Genomic DNA, 17,390 nt, shown 5'->3' with positions numbered 1-17,390 from the left:
CTGCAAATACACATTTATTTTGGTACAGTCAGAAATTAAATTCAAAAGTAGTTTAAATGTCTTAATAATGTTGATGAATTCTATAAATTGCCATGTATAGGCACATGCATATTTGCCACATGAATAGACATATGTATATATATTTACCTTAAACCATTGCAGATTTACAATTTCTATATCCATCATTCTTTTCTTGATCCTCCTGTATAGGAAAAAACTCTCATACTGACACACGTTACCTACCTTTCTTTTCTGTTTATTCTCTTTTCTTTGCTATCTTTTTTTTCTTTCAAGTCTTTCCTGCTTCTTCTCCTTGCTATCTTTCTTTTCTGCTTTTGCTTCCTCTCCTTGCTATCTTTCTTTTCTGCTTCTTCTCCTTGCCATCTTTCTTTGCTTCTGCTTCTTCTCCTTGCTATCTTTCTGCTTCTGCTTCTTCTCCTTGCTATCTTTCTTTTCTGCTTCTTCTCCTTGCTATCTTTCTGCTTCTGCTTCTTCTCCTTGCTATCTTTCTTTTCTGCTTCTTCTCCTTGCTATCTTTCTTTTCTGCTTCTTCTCCTTGCTATCTTTCTTTTCTGCTTCTGCTTCTTCTCCTTGCTATCTTTCCGCTTCTGCTTCTTCTCCTTGCTATCTTTCTTTTCTGCTTCTTCTCCTTGCTATCTTTCTTTTCTGCTTCTTCTCCTTGCTATCTTTCTGCTTCTGCTTCTTCTCCTTGCTATTTTTCTTTTCTGCTTCTTCTCCTTGCTATCTTTCTTTTCTGCTTCTTCTCCTTGCTATCTTTCTTTTCTGCTTCTTCTCCTTGCTATCTTTCTTTTCTGCTTCTTCTCCTTGCTATCTTTCTTTTCTGCTTCTTCTCCTTGCTATCTTTCTGCTTCTGCTTCTTCTCCTTGCTATTTTTCTTTTCTGCTTCTTCTCCTTGCTATCTTTCTTTTCTGCTTCTTCTCCTTGCTATCTTTCTTTTCTGCTTCTTCTCCTTGCTATATTTCTTATCTGCTTCTTCACTTCTCCTTGCTGTCTTTCTTTTCTTTCCTGCCTATTCGTTTTTCATGGATATTTTTCACTCTTTTCTACTCCTTTTTCCTCCTTATTTTCTCACTCTCCTCTCTTCCTTTGCGTCTCTGTCTGTTCAGGCAGGAACACATGAGAGAAATTAGCACTTATTATAAAATACTTGATGTAGCCTAGCTTGTGAACAAAAAAAACAAAACATTTGATTATGTCTGCCTTTACGTTTCAGACAAAACAAACCTGCTGTCGCAACTTGACATCAAACGTGTTTCCCTGCGTTTGGTTTGAGAGCGTTTTGTCTCAGAACGATGGCATTTGGTTTGACAGCGTTTTGTATGAGAATGATGGCGTTTGGTTTGAGAGCGTTTTGTCTGAGAACAATGGCGTTTGGTTTGAGAGCGTTTTGTCTCTGTACGATTGCGTTTGGTTTGAGAGCGTTTGGTCTGAGAATGACAGAGGTTTTTCTGAGACTGAAAACGTTTTGCCTGAGTCTGACGACTTTTGGTCTGAGACTTGACGCCTTTTCGTTTGAGTCTGACAATTGAGTCTGAGATCTGAGGATGTCCTAAAATGAACACCGTACACGTGATCAGAGTCAAAGTGTCGAAGTGACGTCCGAAGCATTGGACGTCACACGAGCAGCTGAGACACACAGCGTTTCACACAGGGTGATGGGGTGAGTGGGGCTGTGTTCTTCCTGAAGTCCACAACCATCTCCACTGTCTTGAGAGCATTGAGCTCTAGGTTGTTCTGGCTGCATCAGGTCACCAGATTGTCTGCTTCCCACCTATAATCAGACTCGTCTCCACCAGAGATGAGCCCAATGAGGGTGGTGTCGTCCGCAAACTTCATGAGTTTCACGGACGGATGACTGGAGGTGCAGCTGTTGGTGTACAGGGAGAAGAGTAGAGGAGAAAGGACGCAGCCCTGGGGAGATCCAGTGCTGATGGACCGGGAATCAGAGACTTGTGTTCCCAGCTTAACGCACTGCTTCTTGTCAGACAGGAAGTCTGTGATCCACCTGCAGGTGGAGTCGGGCACGTTCAGTTGGGAGAGCTTGTCCTGGGGAGTCCAGATGCTGTAGGGTGAAGTGGAGGGCCATGTTAACGGCATCATCCACAGACCTGTAGGCAAACTGCAGTGGGTCCAGGAAGGGGTCTGTGATGGATTTGAGGTGTGCCTGCACAAGGCGCTCAAAAGACTTCATTACCACAGAGGTCAGGGCGACGGGTCTGTGGTCAATAAGTCCTGTTGGCCTTGGCTTTTTGGGCACAGCACTGTGTTGTCTGGGTCTGCCTGCCGCTGACCAGACTCTAAAGGCTTCTCAAGCAGCAGCATGTTGCTCAGACACAAACTCATTCCAGCCAGGCCGTTTGTTAGGGGCCTTACTCTTGTGATTAATAAAAGGTTCACTGGAAGTAAAAAGACATTTGACAATATCATCATACATGGCACAGAGCTTTTCAGCATGATGTTTATTGTTGCAGTTCATATCCGTGCACATTAGGGCATCCCTAGGCAATTCAACATCACTAAGTAAGCTGTCAGTTAATAGAGAATATCTGTGCATAACCTCTTTGGTCAATTTTGACCAGTCCAGTTTTCTTGAGGGAGCAGCATTACCCTTGTTGGCCAACAAGAGTACACTCTCAACATTTAGCAGCACAGCAACTGGTATGTGATCAGTGGTGGCCAGCCCATAACACATCTCTATATTTTCCAGTGAGTCATGAGCATCGGCTGTGGTCACAATATGGTCTAGCCAGGAAGTTGTGTGCCACGCTTCACTTACATAGGTAAAACTTATATCAGGCAATAACGCTTGATATAATTAATTTAGTTTCATTACAGAACTGCTGCAGATGTTGGCTCGACCAAGCGCTTCTAAGGCCTGCCATAGACACCCAGTCTTAAGAATAATAATAATAAATATAGCTGCAGGCAGCAATGGCGGGTTCCTCCTTAACATTGCAAACCATTACCAAATTGACATGACACAGACATGTATTTCACACATGTACACAATATTCCAAGACAATTGGATCAGTGGCTGATTTTAAGTCATTTTCAAAAATTCTTCACAAATTGTCACTGTAGAGAAATGTCCATGCTGCCGACATTGTGGGTTCTTGATACTCTTTTGTTCCCCATGAGCAATATGAGGCATGCGTACCAACTTTTAGAAATATTGGACAAACGGGGTTAAAATGCTGTTGTCGTCGTTGTCATCTACCGCTTGTCCGGGGGTCGGGTCGCTGGGGCAGCAACCTAAGCAGGCCCCGACTTCCCTCTCCCCGGCCACTTCCACCAGCTCCCCCTGGGGGACCCCGAGGCGTTCCCAGGCCAGCCAAGAGACAGTCCCTCCAGCGTGTCCTGGGTCTTCCCCGGGGCCCCTTCCCAGTGGGACGTGCCCAAAACACCTCACCAGGGAGGCGTCCAGGAGGCATCCTGATCAGATGCCCGAGCCACCTCAGCTGGCTCCTCTCGACGCAGAGGAGCAGCGGTTCTCCTCTGAGCCCCTCCCGGATGACCGAGCTTCTTACCCTATCTCTAAGGGAAAGCCCGGACACCCTGCGGAGAAAGCTCATTTCGGCCGCTTGTATTCGGTCACCGCCCATAGTTCGTGACCATTGGTGAGGGTAGGAACGTAGATCGACTGGTAAATAGCGAGCTTTGCCTTTCGACTCAGCTCCTTCTTCACCACGACGGACCGATGCAGAGCCCGCATCACTGCGAACGCCGCACCGATCCACCTGTCGATCTTGCGCTGCATTCTTCCCTCGTGAACAAGACCCAGAGATACTTGAAGTCCTCGGCTTGGGTCAATGTGCCTTTCATCAACCCCAAGTTTGCGTGCTACAGGTCTGTTGCTGCTTGTGAGTGCTTTCTGCACAGCTTTCTGTTTGAAAGCTAAAATATAAGAATGTTTTGGCATGCTAATTCAGATTTCTACAAAAAGGAGAGACACGCGCAGCTTCAATTTTACACTCAGCGTTTGTTTGACCTCCTTGTCTAGTTGTTTGTCTGCAGCGTTTAATCAAAGAAATATGGTATATGACAGCAATATTTTGTATGTAACTGGCCTTTTTAACATCACAAGTGGCCGCAGCTTTGCCCCTTATGGTCTAGGACTTCCCCTAGCTGCATTGCAAATCAAGAATAGAGCTTTTCATTTGGCCCAGTGGCAGACTGTCTGAGGTTGTCAAATGTCACCACTCATGGAATGCTTCTTGTCCAATAAAATAGACTTACTTGAATGGAACTAATTGTTGTGCACACATTTATATTCCAGTTATAAACAAACATCAACCATATTGTACATGGACAAAGTTGCTTCCTAATTGCATTCACTCTTATTTCATAGTTTTTGTGATGTCAAAGTAGAATAACTACATATGTGTCTTACATAAACATACACACTCAATTTTAAATCAATTGTAGTCAGTGTAGTTAAATGTGGTAATATGTCCATATCATTGTTGTGTTGGAAATGTATGTGAATGCTGGGTGGTTGACTATTTCTTATTGTATGATCTGTTTGAGATGTAAGCAAGGTAAATATTCCGTGAGGTCTTAAGATAGATAGCAGTTTTAGAATAAACAAATACTTTATTAGCAATGAACAAAATTTACAAGTTAAAGGCAAATGAATAAGTAACATGAATATAAGTAAAAGAACGTATGTCGAGCACACTCATGCTGTTTGAGGTTGTCAAATATCACCAGACATGGACTTCTGCCTAAATTGACATGCACCAACTCAGAGCAATGAGTTTCAACAACCATCAGCACAGTTATTCAATTTGTTGACTCTACTCTTAATGCAAGACTATGTTAAAGTTATTGTCTGACATTCTTTGTCGGCAACTGTTTATGGAGGAACCATCCCTCAACAAATTGCTTTGGTCATGCTTTCTTAAAAGTCTAGTCCTTAATTTAGATGTGCCAAAGAAGATGATAACATGACCAAGCTGTGTTTGGTTGATTCAACTGTATAGTTCTGAAGAAGAAGAAGACCTTCTGTTTCTTTTAACAGTAGAATTAGCTGTGGCCAAACTAATCACAGAATGCCTACTAGTCTAAAATGTCTACTAGACTAAGGAGTGAAGGTGGGAGCTTGGTACTGTTGGGGCCATGTACTGTTATGGTTTTTGAGTCAAACAACTTGCTAAATGATTAAATGTCAAATCCAACTTTAAATGTATAAAAGAGAGAATTAAACCTAGAGGTTTAAAAGGCTACATTTGTTTAAACAAACTACAGACAGGATTTGGGGTAAAAGCTCTAGAAATTAGCCAAGCATACATATTTTAAATATTCACAATTAATCTACTTTTCATCTTACATTAAACTATTTTTCAGATTTGTGGGGGTGCCGTTATAGGTTCGAGAGGCTTTTTTGCTCCTCATGAGAAATAAGGCATATGTAATGAATTTCAGAATTTTGGGACAAATGGGATGCAAATGGCATCACTTTGAAAATTGACAATTGGGGGGGTGGCCGTACGCCCACCTATGGATAATGGTGGGTCATTGTGGTGTGGTAGTTACTCATGGCCTATACCATCAATGTTTCAGGATTTTGAGAACTTTTTACCTTTGCATACAAAATCGGAAATGCAATACCATCAAGATCCACAAGGCCTTTGCTAGAAACTAAGGAATGAGTGGGGGCTTGGTCAGCCCACACTCTGGAGATGTTGCGTGTGCGTCTTGTCAAGCCCGCGCGTGTGTCAAGGGAAGGCTGAGTGTGTGTGAGGATTTGGAGCACGCGCGGGCAGGAAGAGGGGAGAGAGGATTTAGCCAAAAATCACTGAAATTAGCCAAGCATGTATATTTAAAATATTCACTAAAAATCTACTTTTCATCTTACAACCAACTTTTTTTCAGATTTGAAGACTAAACATTCTCAAGAGTCTTCACAAGAACTAGTGATAGTATCAGAGTATCCGTTTTAGACAGGTGGATGTGTAAAGCATTATTTTAGCGTTAGCGATAAATTCGATTTGCTTTACATCAGTCATTTTTTAAGATATTAAGTCAATTTTTCACATGGGAACATGTTGTAGTGTCCTCCACCGATATACAAAGTTTGGGGTTGATATCTTAAAGATTTGCTGAGATTTGACCCAACTTCCTGTTTGGTTCCTTTGTTGATGATTTGGATTGGCTGTACCGGACAAACGGTTTTGAAAATCAAAAATCCTATTGATAACTTTTGTGAGGCTCAGTCTGGAGATCATGTCTGGCAACGTTGAAGAAAATTCGACCAAAAATGTAGGAGGAGTAGCGAAAAAACGTGTTTCCTCAATCTTTATTGTACAGAAAAATCCAATATGGCGGCCGTTATAGGTTCTAGAGGCTTTTTTGTTCCTCATAAGAAATAAGGCATCTGTAATACATTTCAGCATTTTGGGACTTATGGCCTGCAAATGGCATCACTTTAAAAATTGACATTTTGGGGCGTGGCCTGTAGCGCCACCTATTGTCTCACATGGCCCATGTGTGGTATGGTAGTTACTAATGGTCTGCAGTTTCAACATGCCAAATTTCTCAACTTTTTACTATTGTGCTCTAGGGGCTGCCATTGACTCCCATGGGTAAAACATAATAATAAATATAACTGCAAGCAGTAATGGCGGATTCCTCCAAACACTGCGAACCATTGAAAAATGTTTATTTTTGACAAATTGTAACTGTATAGAAAAATGTATGCTGCAGAATTACCAATGGCATACCAAATCTGAAATGCAATACCATCAAGATCCACAAGGGCCTTTATTTCAAGCCAGTAAGTGAAGGAAGGGGGCTTGGTGAGCTTATCCATTCCAGAAAGCCTTGTATCTTTATGCATTAAGGCGTGGCCTGTAGCGCCACCTATGGGTAATGGTGGACCATTTGTGGTGTGGTAGTTACTCTTGGCCTATACTATTAATGTTTCAGGATTTTAAAAACTTTTTACCATTGCATATAAAATCGGAAATGCAATACCAACAGGATCCACATGGGCTTTGGGTAAAGTGTGGTAGTTACTCTTGGCCTGTACTGTCAATGTGTCAGGATTTGGAGACCTTTTTACTATTGCATACAAAGTAGGAAATGCAATGACACCAAGGTCCTCAAGGGCCTATGCTGATATTCAAGGAATGAGTGGGGGCTTGGTCAGCCCACACAGTCCTGATATGTTGCGTGTGTGTCTTGCCAAGCCCGCGCGTGTCAAGGGAAGAATGAGTGTCTGAGAATTTGGAGCATGCGCGGGGAGGAGCAGGGGACACATTTCATTGTAAATTTCCCTAGAAATTAGCCAAGCATGCATGTTTCAAAGATTCACCAAAAATCGACCTTTCATCTAAGAGTCAACTTTTTCTCAGATTTGTGTACTAAACATTCTCAAGAGTCTTCATATGAACTTGTTTGACTGGCTTACGTGTAAAGCATTGCGAACCATTGAAAAATGTATATTCTTGACAAATTGTAACTGTATAGAAAAATCAATGCTGCAGAATTTCCAATGGGATACCAAATCTGAAATGCAATAACATCAACATCCACAAGGGCCTTTATTTCAAGCCAAGAAGTGAAGCGCTTTAATCTTCACAAGAAGTGAAGTGCTTTGTGCTTTAGGGCGTGGCCTGTAGCGACACCTATTGGTAATGGTGGGCCATTTGTGGTGTGGTAGTTACTCTTGGCCTATACTATCAATGTTTCAGGATGTTTTTAACTTTTTACCATTGCATACAAAATCGGAAATGCAATACCAACAAGATCCACATGGGCTTTTGTTAAAGTGTTGTTGTTACTCTTGGCCTTTACTATCAATGTTTCAGGATTTGGATAACTTTTTACCATGGCAAACAAAATCTGAAATGCAATACCATCAAGATCCACATGGCCTTTGCAAAAGACCAAGGAACACTCTCCTGAAATGTTGCGTGTGCGTCTTGCCAAGCCCGCGCGTGTGTCAAGGGAAGACCTATGGGTAATAGTGGGCCATTTGTGGTGTGGTAGTTACTCTTGGTCTATACTATCAATGTTTCAGGATTTTTATAACTTTTTACCATTGTATACAAAATCGGAAAAGCAATACCAACAAGATCCACATGGGCTTTTTGTTAAAGTGTTTCTTTGCCTATACTATCTATGTTTCAGGATTTTGAGACCTTTTTACCATTGCATACAAAATCGGAAATGCAATACCATCAAGAGCCACATGGGCCTTTTTTTCAAGCCAATAAGTGAAGGGAGGGGGCTTGGTGAGCCTATCCATTCCAGAAAGCCTTGTATATTTGTGCTTTTTGGCGTGGCCTGTAGCGCCACCTATGGGTAATGGTGGGCCATTTGTGGTGTGGTAGTTACTCTTGGTCTATACTATCAATGTTTCAGGATTTTTATAACTTTTTACCATTGCATACAAAATCGGAAATGCAATACCAACAAGATCCACATGGGCTTTTGTTAAAGTGTTTCTCGGCCTACACTATCAATGTTTCAGGATTTGAGACCTTTTTACCATTGCATACAAAATCGGAAATGCAATACCATCAAGAGCCACATGGGCCTTTGCTAAAGACCAAGGAATGAGTGGGGGCTTGGTCAGCCCACACTCTCCTGAAATGTTGCGTGTGCGTCTTGGCCGCGCGTGTGTCAAGGGAAGGCTGAGTGTGTGTGAGATTTTGGAGCACGCGCGGGGAGGAGCAAGGGAGACATTCATTGGAAATTTGCCTAGAAATTAGCCAAGCAAGCATGTTTCAAATATTCACCAAAAATCGACCTTTCATCTTACAGTCAACTTTTTCACAGATTTGTGTTATGAACATTCTCAAGAGTTTTCATATGAACTTGTGATTGAATCAGAGTATCAGTTTTTGAATGGCTGATGTGTAAAGCATAATTTTAGCGTTAGCGATAAGTTCAATTTGCTTTATATCAATCATTTTTTGAGATATGAATTTGCCTTTGCACATGGTAACATGTTGTAGTGTCTTCCTCCGATCTACCAAGTTTAGTGTTGATATCTCAAAGATTTGCTGAGACATGACTTCACATCCTGTTTTGCGGCTTTTCTGATGAATTTGATTGGCTGTACCGGACAGACGGTTATGAGGATCAAAATTCCTTTGATAACTTTTGTGAGGCTTGGTCTGAAGATCATCTCTGGTGATTTTGAAGAAGATATGACAAAAATTGTAGGAGGAGTAGGCTTTCAAAGGTTTTTGATAAAACCGGAAATGGCGGGAAATCTATATAACCGGAAATTAACGCCATGGTGTGCGTTGAACTCGGCTTGATCCAGGGAATCCAATGGTACCTCATTTTTGAAAATGAGTCATACGGTTCAAAAGTTGCGTGTGTAAACACAAGTCCAACTTTGACCCATTGGTGGCGCTAGAGTGGTCTAATGGGAGACATGAAACTTGGTGTAGGTATAGAAGAAACTGTCCTTAATGAGTGTGCCAAATTTCACAAAAAGTTGTCGATGGGGTCTAGGGGCTGCCATTGACTCCCATGGTACAAGAATTACAAATAATAAAACCACCAATAACAATAGGTTTCCTCCTTACGGAGGAATCCTAATAATACCACCAATAACAATAGGGTTCCCTCCTACAGGAGGAACCCTAAATATAACTGCAAGCAGTAATGGCGGATTCCTCCGAACACTGCGAACCATTGAAAAATGTTTATTTTTGACAAATTGTAACTGTATAGAAAAATTTATGCTGCAGAATTACCAATGGCATACCAAATCTGAAATGCAATACCATCAAGATCCACAAGGGCCTTTATTTCAAGCCAGTAAGTGAAGGAAAGGGGCTTGGTGAGCTTATCCATTCCAGAAAGCCTTGTATCTTTATGCATTAAGGCGTGGCCTGTAGCGCCACCTATGGGTAATGGTGGGCCATTTGTGGTGTGGTAGTTACTCTTGGCCTATACTATTAATGTTTCAGGATTTTAAAAACTTTTTACCATTGCATATAAAATCGGAAATGCAATACCAACAGGATCCACATGGGCTTTGGGTAAAGTGTGGTAGTTACTCTTGGCCTGTACTGTCAATGTGTCAGGATTTGGAGACCTTTTTACTATTGCATACAAAGTATGAAATGCAATGACACCAAGGTCCTCAAGGGCCTATGCTGATATTCAAGGAATGAGTGGGGGCTTGGTCAGCCCACACAGTCCTGATATGTTGCGTGTGTGTCTTGCCAAGCCCGCGCGTGTCAAGGGAAGAATGAGTGTGTGAGAATTTGGAGCATGCGCGGGGAGGAGCAGGGGACACATTTCATTGTAAATTTCCCTAGAAATTAGCCAAGCATGCATGTTTCAAAGATTCACCAAAAATCGACCTTTCATCTTAGTCAACTTTTTCTCAGATTTGTGTACTAAACATTCTCAAGAGTTTTCATATGAACTTGTTTGACTGGCATACGTGTAAAGCATGTTTATTCTTGACAAATTGTAACTGTATAGAAAAATCAATGCTGCAGAATTTCCAATGGGATACCAAATCTGAAATGCAATAACATCAAGATCCACAAGGGCCTTTATTTCAAGCCAAGAAGTGAAGTGCTTTAATCTTCACAAGAAGTGAAGTGCTTTGTGCTTTAGGGCATGGCCTGTAGCGACACCTATTGGTAATGGTGGGCCATTTGTGGTGTGGTAGTTACTCTTGGCCTATACTATCAATGTTTCAGGATGTTTTTAACTTTTTACCATTGCATACAAAATCGGAAAAGCAATACCAACAAGATCCACATGGGTTTTTTGTTAAAGTGTTTCTTTGCCTATACTATCTATGTTTCAGGATTTTGAGACCTTTTTACCATTGCATACAAAATCGGAAATGCAATACCATCAAGATCCACATGGGCCTTTTTTTCAAGCCAATAAGTGAAGGGAGGGGGCTTGGTGAGCCTATCCATTCCAGAAAGCCTTGTATCTTTGTGCTTTTGGGCATGGCCTGTAGTGCCACCTATGGTTAATGGTGGGCCATTTGTGGTGTGGTAGTTACTCTTGGTCTATACTATCAATGTTTCAGGATTTTTATAACTTTTTACCATTGCATACAAAATCGGAAATGCAATACCAACAAGATCCACATGGGCTTTTGTTAAAGTGTTTCTCGGCCTACACTATCAATGTTTCAGGATTTGAGACCTTTTTACCATTGCATACAAAATCGGAAATGCAATACCATCAAGAGCCACATGGGCTCTTTGCTAAATACCAAGGAATGAGTGGGGGCTTGGTCAGCCCACACTCTCCTGAAATGTTGCGTGTGCGTCTTGGCCGCGCGTGTGTCAAGGGAAGGCTGAGTGTGTGTGCGATTTTGGAGCACGCGCCGGGAGGAGCAGGGGAGACATTCATTGGAAATTTGCCTAGAAATTAGCCAAGCAAGCATGTTTCAAATATTCACCAAAAATCGACCTTTCATCTTACAGTCAACTTTTTCACAGATTTGTGTTATGAACATTCTCAAGAGTCTTCATATGAACTTGTGATTGAATCAGAGTATCAGTTTTTGACTGGCTGATGTGTAAAGCATTATTTTAGCGTTAGCGATAAGTTGAATTTGATTTATATCAATCATTTTTAGAGATATGAATTTGCCTTTGCACATGGTAACATGTTGTAGTGCCTTCCTCCGATCTACCAAGTTTAGTGTTGATATCTCAAAGATTTGCTGGGACATGACTTCACATCCTGTTTGGCGGCTTTTCTGATGAATTTGATTGGCTGTACCGGGCAGACGGTTATGAGGATCAAAATTCCTTTGATAAATTTTGTGAGGCTTGGTCTGAAGATCATCTCTGGTGATTTTGAAGAAGATATGACAAAAATTGTAGGAGGAGTAGGCTTTCAAAGGTTTTTGATAAAACCGGAAATGGCGGGAAATCTATATAACCGGAAATTAACGCCATGGTGTGTGTTGAACACGGCTTGATCCAGGGAATCCAGTGGTACCTCATTTTTGAAAATGAGTCATACGGTTCAAAAGTTGCGTGTGTAAACAAGTCCAACTTTGACCCATTGGTGGCGCTAGAGTGGTCTAATAGGAGACATGAAACTTGGTGTAGATATAGAAGAAACTGTCCTTAATGAGTGTGCCAAATTTCACAAAAAGTTGTCGATGGGGTCTAGGGGCTGCCATTGACTCCCATGGTACAAGAATTACAAATAATAAAACCACCAATAACAATAGGTTTCCTCCTTACGGAGGAATCCTAAATATAACTGCAAGCAGTAATGGCGGATTCTCCAAACATTGTGAACCATTGAATTTTTTTTATTCTTGACAAATTGTAACTGTATAGAAAAATCAATGCTGCTGACTTACCAAGGGAATACCAAATCTGACCAATTCCAAATATAGCTGCAAGCAGCAATGAGGTGGCCAAGCAGTCAAATAACCCAGACAACATTTTAGACATCCTCAGAAGAGGGTAACAAGTACACGCAGCAAGTTTGGTGTGAATCCATCAAAGATTTGCTGAGATACAACCCAACTTCCTGTTTGCTGGCATAACGGCACATTTTGATTGCCTGTACCGGAATCAGCTTCGCTGCTTGGCCCCTAATAAAACTAACAATAACAATAGGTACCTCGCAGCTTCGCTGCTTGGCCCCTAATAATACTAACAATAACAGCTTCGCTGCTTGGCCCCTAATCATTTTCTTTTAACCTTCGCAATGTGGGGGGTCTGAGACAACCCAACGGTTAAAAGAAAATGCTTCACTTTGTTTTTGTATGCAGTGAAGTTGTTGCAAACGACGGTGGGTCACAATGACTGATGGGTCAGAATGACCCGAAGATAACACAAGGGTTTTAATTGTGTCCAGGAATTCTGCAACACAATCATCAAGGTGCTGCTTCCGTTCCACTTGAGATTTCCTGATGCGGACAAGTTGTTAGAAATGGCCACTTTCTTTAATAATCAGTGGAGAGTTCCACAGTGTGTCGGTGCAATTGAAGGCAGCCAGATACAAATAATTGCACCAGAAGACTATCCGCGATTTGAATTGGAAAGGCTGGCATTCTGTTGTTCTGCAAGCAGTTGTGGATGGCAAAAGTATTTTCTGGGATGTTTGTGTTGGCTATCCAGGGAGTATGCATGACGCGAGAGTGCTACGACTGTCACATTTATGGGATGCCCTAAGTGATGGAGAATTGCTAGGGCAGGAAAAAGTGACCTTCTCGGGCTGTGATGTTGGACATTACCTGATAGGAGACTCGGCATACCCCATACAGACTTGGCTCATGAAGCCTTTGTCCGACAATGGCTGACTGACCCCTGGACAACACACCTACAATTACAGGCTGAGCAGTGGACGAGCGGTTGTGGAAATGGCTTTTGGGAGATGGAGGTGCTTCCTAAAAAGAAATGACTGCAAGCTGGAGCTGAGCAAGAAGATGGCACTGGCCTGCTGTTTGCTCCATAACATTTGTGAGGAACATGGAGATAACTTCACAGAAGAGCAACCAGACAGGACTGTAAACTGAGCCTCCTGCTCAGGCATTTCCTGAGCATGCAAACACAGAAGGGACTGACATCAGAGCTGCATTAATGATGCCTTTTAACAGAGGGAACGACTGATTCTTTCAATACACCAACACTGTCGTTTGTGTTTGAGGACATCTAAACTGTCACAAATTGTATTATATTCTCATGTCATATATTCATTGATTAAAGGAACTGAACCAGACACTTGTATTACCCCATTTGTATTTTCATTTGAACGAACACTTAAAATAACAATTCTTTATAAAACTTTGCAAAATGTAAAGTGCAGTAAAGAAATGTATATTGTTCACAGTCTTTAAATAAAAGTTGTACATACAAACAAGAATACTTTAACATAAAAACAAGAATACTGTGTTGGATCACTTCGCCACCATGCGCCCCATGAGTCCAAGCCAGGGGCGTAGACACGGGTAGGCCTGGATAGGCACAGGCCTACCCAATTTGTTCTAAGGCCTGCCTGTAAACATCTCTGAAAAATTATGCACCGGGTTCACATCTCAAAGTAAATAAGTAAAAAAAAAAAAACTGAAAAGATGCCTATCCATATTTTTCTAGGCCTACCCCAAAATATTTTTCTGGCTACGCCCCTGGTCCAAGCAGAGATTGTGTGTTCTCCCTCATGTCCTGCCGCAAGGTATCGTCCATTTCCTTGCTGTGTTGCAAGAACCTCTCATCTGCCCTTTCTAAATATTGTACCAGTTCGGAGGTACTGTCTCTCTTCCTTTTTCCTGTGTACATCAACAAGAGCAAATGTAAGATCATCAATGTGTTGTCATAGCAATGCAAATAATTGTTTTCTGCAGGGAATTACATGTACGCATCTGCTACATGGTGATGAAACACTATCATGGTCATTAAAACAGTAAGTCTTACCCCGTTTGTCCCTTCCTGAAGATGCATCTTCAGAGCCGCTACTCGACGGTGAGGGAGAGCTGCAGGCCAGCGGTGGCGGTAACTCAACGTCATCGATGTCGTTGATGCTAGTCAAGTCTATGAACAAAAACAAGACAGTGCTACAATCCAAGCTAGCAGTGCGACATTTGTACCTCAGTAAACAGCTAAGACATACATAACTGGCGGGAGACAAGCAAAATAATGTAAAAACAGAACGTACCTGGATCAGTGCAACTTTGCTCCAGCAATTCATCCACCACTGATGACTAGAGGTTTATTGTTGCAGAGTTCAGTGCCCCGGCCACCTGGCATGAAGGTCTATTGCCGAGAATAGAATGAACAACGTCGAAATGTGGGTTTTGACACGGCTGGCCATTGCCGCTTTGACCGAGGTCCTTTTTTGGTCCCTGTAGTCCTTCAGCTTTTTGAGTTTGTTTGTTATCTGTTCAACGGTCCTGTTGAACCCAGCAGCAGCCATTTCGCGCTGAATCTCTTGTAAAACCGGTTTTGTTCGTGAAACTCCTTCTAGTTTACTCTGGTTTTACTCTGGTCTGGACACTCTTTTACAGTTGATGCGACTTCAGTATTGACGGTCAAGGGTTTCTGTTTGTGTTTTGTTGGTCACGGTAACCGTAGATATGCCCCTGCCCCTGACGCAAGCGCAGTGAGATGCTCGAGCTAGGTGATCGAAAAGTCGGAGCAAATTTAGAAATCCCCGGTGGGCCAACGGGGTTGGGATGGTCCAAAATATCTGCCATCACCAACAGGATATCCAAGAACTTGACTTTGGCCGAATTCTGCGTGGCATTCGGGGTGTACCGTGACACGCTTTGCGAGGTGTACCCCGAGTGTCGCGTCGAAATGGATGACTACCTGGCTCTTATTTGTGATCTGGCCCTGCGCTACGGTGGTAGTTTGTTCACAAATGTCTGTCCGCCAAGGCAGGCTTGCACCTCCAGAAATTTAATCAGCGGCTGGACTGGTGGGCGAGAGACCTAGATTTGATGAGCCGTGTGTTTACCGGGCACATGCCGCTCTCTTGCTCCGTGTGCGGATCTCTGGCTCACACTGTTAACCTGTGTCCCAGAACCGCATATGCGCCCATTGCTACACCTGAGGCGACCCTGCAGGGCGTGTCTAGAGGTGGTTGGAGGAAGGTAGAGCCCTTTCAGTCATCCGCAGCTAACCCACCGCTGTGTATTCACTTCAATGAGAATGTATGTGTTTATGCTAAGTGCAGGTATCTGCATGCTTGCAGTTACTGCGGGGACGCTCATCCCCAAGCTGTGTGCCCTCGCACAGCTGTGTGCCTTCGGGGCTGGGCGGGCCCAGCCAGCCCACTCAGTATTGCTCTGGATAAGCATCCCGATCGTTGTTTTGTAACGTACCTTTTGGATGGTCTGACTCGTGGGTTTCGTGCTGGTCTATCTGAGCTGCCGACTGTTAAACATGTATGTAACAACCTGCAGAGCGCACTTTGTGAGCTGGGCGTCGTGGACACACTCCTTCAAAAAGAGACAACTAAAGGGTTCATGATTGGGCCTTTCGATGAATCCCCTTGCTCTTCGTTCAGGGTTAGCCCCATAGGCATAGCTACGCGCAAATATTCAGGCAAGAAACACCTGATAGTGGACCTATCGGCTCCGCGGTGGCCAGGATTAACAGCCTAAAACCGTGCGGGCCTTTTTTCTCTTTACTATGCCAGTGTGGATAACGCAATCCATATGATTAAAATCGCAGGCGCTGGCGCATGGCTGGGCAAAGCAGACGTGACCGATGCATTTAAGGTCATGCCACTCCACCCCTCTCGATGGCATTTGTTCGGTGTGCGCTGGCGCAGGAAGCTGTACTTTTCTGTTCGGTTAACCTTCGGCTCCCGCAGCAGCCCGCACATCTTCGACACGCGGTCGGAAGCACTGTGCTAGATCCTGTTAAATGTGCTCAAATTGCCTTTTGTCCTGCATCTTCTGGACGACTTTTTGGTGGTGGATTTTCCGTTATCGCCTCCGGCCCGTTGCATTTCCGTGTTGCGAGAGACCATTGACTCACTGGACGTCCCGTTATCAGACGAAAAAAACATAAGTCCGCTGACCTCGCTCGAGTTCCTTGGCATTCAGCTGGACAGCGTACAAATGAAAGCCTTGTTGCCCGCGGAAAAACTCGAGCGCATCCGCTCCGTAATGGGGGCTGGCTGCAGTGCAGTGTCCATGGGTAAACGCGAATTGCTGTCTCTGCTTGGGCATATAACCTTCGAAATGCGCATCATCCCTCAAGGGCGTGCTTTTGTTTATTGGCTCCTCAACCTATGAAAAACCGTGGACAACCTGCAGGACACCCTGGCGCTCGATGTTGGGTGCAGGTCGGATCTTTCCTTTTGGGCTCTCCTGTGCGCCGAATGGAATGGCATTTCTTTCTTCTATAACAACGAGGTAGAAACGTCCACCGCCCGGGAGTTTTACACCGACGCCGCCCCATCCGTCTGGTTTGGGGTTTACCACGGTCGTGAGTGGTTCTGTGCTGCATGGCCCAAGCAGATCTTTTCCGCCGGAGAACTATTCAAGCACCCTTCACGAAATATACCCAATCGTTATATCCTGTCTTTTGTAGGGGCATTTATGGTGCAGGAAAAAGATCACTGTGTTCTGCAACAACGAAGCGACGGTCTGCATAATAAATAAGGGGAAGTCTTCGGTGCCATTCATTAACCGACTGGTCAGACGCCTCACCTGGACGAACGTCCTGGGCAATTTTGTATTGCGTGCAGCCTACGTCCCTGGCTTGCCAACCAAAGCGTTGATTCCCTATCCCGATTCAAATTGCAGGACTTCCACGTGCTACGCCCTCACTCGTCACCGACTGGCCTGGTATGCCCCATGTTCCACAAAGCCGTGCTAGACTAGGGTCGGCTGGGTCCGCTGAGGTGCTACAGCAACACGTTTTGTCGGTGCGTGGATCCTTCGGCATGCA

The 17,390-nt window shown here is 43.4% G+C and overlaps 1 pseudogene across 1 annotated transcript; it reads right to left on the bottom strand.

The window, feature by feature from the left end:
* Positions 1-13,713: 13,713 nt before the first annotated feature.
* LOC146302881 (uncharacterized) lies at positions 13,714-16,317 on the bottom strand (annotated as a pseudogene). Its single transcript, XR_014755204.1, has 4 exons — positions 16,291-16,317; positions 14,644-14,958; positions 14,403-14,519; positions 13,714-14,257 (listed from the first exon to the last, which is right to left on the bottom strand). The product of XR_014755204.1 is annotated as an uncharacterized LOC146302881 (transcript).
* Positions 16,318-17,390: the final 1,073 nt, after the last annotated feature.

This window comes from Hypomesus nipponensis, chromosome 1 (assembly GCF_054491055.1).
Source record: "Hypomesus nipponensis isolate SF chromosome 1, ASM5449105v1, whole genome shotgun sequence".
In the NCBI taxonomy this organism is placed as follows: Eukaryota; Metazoa; Chordata; class Actinopteri; order Osmeriformes; family Osmeridae; genus Hypomesus; species Hypomesus nipponensis.
Note: the sequence above shows the minus strand (reverse complement) of the source record. Positions and strands in the feature narration are given on the sequence as shown.